The sequence below is a fragment of the Nicotiana sylvestris genome, chromosome 8, assembly GCF_000393655.2.
Source record: "Nicotiana sylvestris chromosome 8, ASM39365v2, whole genome shotgun sequence".
Lineage (NCBI taxonomy): Eukaryota > Viridiplantae > Streptophyta > Magnoliopsida > Solanales > Solanaceae > Nicotiana > Nicotiana sylvestris.
The window spans coordinates 131,566,897-131,571,572 of NC_091064.1; positions in this window are offsets into that span (position 1 = coordinate 131,566,897).

The following is a 4,676-nucleotide window of genomic DNA, read 5'->3' on the forward strand; positions in this document are numbered from 1 at the left end:
AACTGGTTTCCACCAATATGGTCTGATCCGATGTATCGTATAACTTACATCGAGGATTCAAAGTGGACAATAATTTGAAATATATCCTATAAGATAAACATATAAGTTCAGAACCAGGCGCATAATTATAACCATGCGTTTTCACATTTAAAGTCAAGGCATCAAGTATATTAACATCAGAAAGAGATAGTTGCAAATTGGGTTGAGTATTAAAATATACTGGACCATAGGCCACAGTAGATTCAATTGAACCCATTAGAGACTGTCTGAAATTCAGATTTCTAGCATCTCTAAGAGCTGCTAAAAAGGTCTCTGATAACCCTTTAAGGGTTAAATGTTTAAATGCAATTTGAACCATACCAATATGCAAGTAATGATAATGATGTTTATATAAATCTATATCGTGTTTGTTTAACAGACGAATAGTCTGTTCAGAAGAATTTAATGCCAAAGACTGTTCAGTCGTTTTTATCAACTATTTTGAAGAAATTTTATCAAACCAACCATAATCATAAATGATTTTTATAGAAACTTTAGGAATCGTCCATTTATTTAACAAATCAAGGTTTTGAGGTATAGCTTATATATATATATATAGAGAGAGAGAGAGAGAGAGAGTTTATATGTATTAGATATATAATATATATATATATATATATACTATATCAAATTTAAACACAAAATAAATTGCAAAGAAATTTTCAAGGGAATGTCTTATAATTTTTATTATTACGACATTAACAAAAAATGGCAATATCTTTCTTAGTCTTCTCCCCCCAATGGAATGAGCACAACAAGGTACTAATACCACCATTGAAAGGAAAAGAAACTAAGGAATATGTGCCAAAATACAAGTTACATATTAGTCTATGTATTATCTCTAACAAATCTCATAAATCCTTCAAGGTCCGGAGGAATTTCCATTGGTGGTGGTGGGAAAAAGCTTGTTCATCGCTGCTTCCGGGCGAAGCAGCATCCTGCTCAAGTTCCGCTAGCATTTCTTCATAAGCTTCGTCTATCTCCGGTTGTTATTCTGCAAGTCCAAAATTTCTTCTTTCCGAATGGATCCAATCTCTAAAGAGAATTGATTTTTCCAAGCTCTCCCTCATAGATGCTCTATGATCACCGATTTGAAGTCTCGCTTGACTGAAAGCGCTCTTTGATGCCACTGTTGAAGCTTGAACACTTAAAATATCTCGAGCCATCATTGAAATAATCGGATAGTATTTTTGTTTGTCCTTCCACCATTCCAAAACATGCGAAGGAGCCGCCGGGATTTTTTGATTCAAGTCCCTGTGACTAATAAACTTGAAGCTCATTTAGTTGTGAACTATCACCAATATTATCACCTTGAGAACCCCTAAACTCCGTCCAAGAACTAAGGGCTTTTAGGCCCGCATTTCTTTTAGATGATTGCGAACTAGATGTGATAACCCGACCAGTTGTCTCATGAGTTACCGCTCCGTTTTTCCCATTTCTGCTTCATTATGCTTCGTTATCCGTGTTTTATGTGATCAAATTGAGTTGTTTGCGTTCGGAGTGAATTTGGTAAAAAATGAGACACTTAGTCTCTTTTAAGAAGGTTTAAGTTGGAAAAGTCAACCGATGTTGACTTATGTGTTAGAGGGCTCAGATATGAGTTCCTATGGTTCGGTTAGCTTCGGGAGGTGATTTATGACTTAGGAGTGTGATCGGAATTGGTTTTGGAGGTCCGGAGTAAAATTAGGCTTGAACTGGCGAAGTTAGTATTTTGACGATTTTCGGTTGGTTGGCGAGATTTTGATCTGAGGGTCGGAATGGAATTTCGAGAGTTGTTGTAGCTTCGTTATGTCATTTGGGATGTGTGTGCAAACTTTCAGGTCATTCAGACGTGGTTTAGTTGGTTTTTTGATCGAAAACGTATTTCGGAAGTTTTTAGAAAACTTAGGCTTGAATTCGATGTGAATTGATGGATTTGGCGTTGTTTGAGGTGTTTTGAGATGGAACAAGTTTGAATGAGGTATTGGGTTGGGTTGTTGCTTTGGGTTGAGGTCCCGGGGGCCTCGGGGTGATTTCGAATGGCCAACAGGAAGTTTGGAACTTGAGGGATTGTAGATTTTTCTGCTGCTTCTGGTGTTTTCGCACCTACGGTTTGGGGACCGCAGGTGCGGTATCGCAGATGCGTTGACTGGATCGCAGAAGCGGAAAGGCTGAGGAAGGCCTAGAACCGCAGATGCGGAAGGGGGACCGCACCTGCAGACACGCAGAAGCGTTGAGTGGACCGCAGATGCGGAGATATGACCGCAGAAGCGGCTATTTGACCGCAGATGTGGTTATGTCTGGACAGAAGGTATATATGTTTCTTCTTCGTGATTTTTGAATGGTTTAACCATTTTTAACTTCAGATTTAGAGTTTTTTGGGCGATTTTGGAAAGAGATTTCAAGGGAACTTCGATAAGGTAAGGATTTTGGACTTAAAACACACTTCTATGGTGGTATTTCATGAATTAGGACTGAAATTTAAGGAATTAATGGACTAAAAATGGAGGTTTAGGGCTTGAGTTTAAGAGGGCTTAAATTAAGGATTTGAGGGGTCAATTGAACTCCAATTATGGTGTTTTTGATATGTATGAACTTGTGGGGAGATAAGGAATCTAATAATGTGAAAATTTCTGAGTTTCGAGAAGTGGGCCCGGGGCTCGGGTTTTGCTAATTTAGGGGTTTTTGATATTTTTCGATTGTTTTCACTTGGGCTTTGTTCCCTTAGCATATTGTGACGTATTCGTTCTGGTTTTAGTCAGATTCGACATGCGAGGAGGCCGATTTGAAAGGCAAAGGAATCGCGAGCTAGAGATTTAGCCGGTTTGAGGTGAGAAATGAATGTAAATGATGTCCTGAGGGTTTGAAACCCCGGATTTGCACATCGTAGTGCTATATTGGGATGAGACACGCGCTTGATGATGAGCGTGGGGTCGTTTACTATTGGGGATTGTGACTTGGTCCGTCCTGATTGATGATTTTACCGCGTATTTGATTCAAACTTATTTGTCAACATCATTATTTGGACTGATTGTCATATTTGGGCTTCGTGCCAACTACTTGAACCCTCCGGGGATTTTTATCACTATTTCTTCACTGTGTTGGCTTACTACTTGAACTCAGACGTACTGTTTTCCACTGTTTTACAACTCAGCCACTTTTTACTCGGTTTTGGAACTAAAATGATATTTTAAATGATGTTTTGGGCTAAGACTATTGTTTTACTAATACCCGAGGGGCTTATGTGATGTCTGGACTGAGTATGGCCAAGGGCCAGATGTGAGGATACAATGATACTGATATGAGGCCAAGGGCCTGAGATACTTACATACGCCACGAGGTGGCTGTTATTGATATGAGGCCGAGGGCCTAGATTTGATGCCACGAGATGGCTTGATATTGCGCTTGGTCCATAAGGGGCCCCTCCCGGAGTCTGCATACCCCCAGTGAGTGCGGGTACCCAGTTGTGATATGAGAGTGAGAGAGCCCGAGGGGATGGTACTATTCTACGCGTTCATTTTTTCTTTAACTGTCTGTCACTTAACTACTTATCTATTGTAGAATTATCTTATTGCTCTTTTCATTGGTTTATTGCTTTTATACTACTTGTTTAACTGCTACATTATAGATTACCTTGTGTATACATGATTTCTTACTCTCAGCCATTATTTATACTTATTACTCACTGGGTCGGAGTACTCACATTACTCCCTGCACCTTGCGTGTAGATCTAGGTATTCTAGAGGCTGAGTGAGAGCTTTCTAGTCGAACAACATTATCCAGGAGTATCGAGGTAGTTGCATGGCATCCGCAGCCCTGATTTCTCCCTTCCTTTCTATTGTATTCCGCATTCCTAGACTATTTGTGTAGTAGGCTGTTGAACTTGTATTAGAAGCTCGAGACTTGTGACACCGGATCGGTGTAGGCTATGTAGTAGTATTATCTTTTGACTTCTGCATATTTAACTTGTTGTTTCAGAACCTCATTATGTTAATTTGACAATTAAATTGTGTTAGCTGATATTGGACTTTATAAGAAAATGGGTTGTGGTTGATAGTTGGTCTGGCTTGCCTAGCAATGTGTTGGGCGCCATCACGACCGGGGTTGGGGTTGTGACAAGTTGGTATTAGAGCCTAGGTTACATAGGTCTCGCAAGTTAAAAGCCAGTTTAGTAGAGTCTCGCGGTTCGGTATGGAGACGTCTATATTTATCCTCGAGAGGATGCAGAACCTTTAGGAAAAAAACATCATATTCTTGAAATTCTTATCGTGCAAACTTGTTGGTCCGAGTACTAAACTTCTGTTATTCTATTCTCTCACAGATGGTGAGGACACAAGCTACCGGACGAGGTGGACGACCACCAGTGCCACCCACTGAGACCACCAGAGGCCAAGGACGCGGTCGTGGTCGGGACAGAGGCAGAGCAGCGAGGGAAGCACCTGTTGATCCACCAGCTGCCCCAGCTCAGGATTAGTCTCCAGCTATGGATGCTCCAGCAGCACCAGTTTAGGCACCAGCTATGCTCATTGTGATCCCGAGTCTTCAGGAGGCCTTAGCACAAATCTTATCAGTTTGCACTAGCTTGGCTCAGGCAATTTCAGCCACTACAGCAGCAGCTACTTCACAGGTCGGGGGAGGCAATCAGACCCCCGCTACTC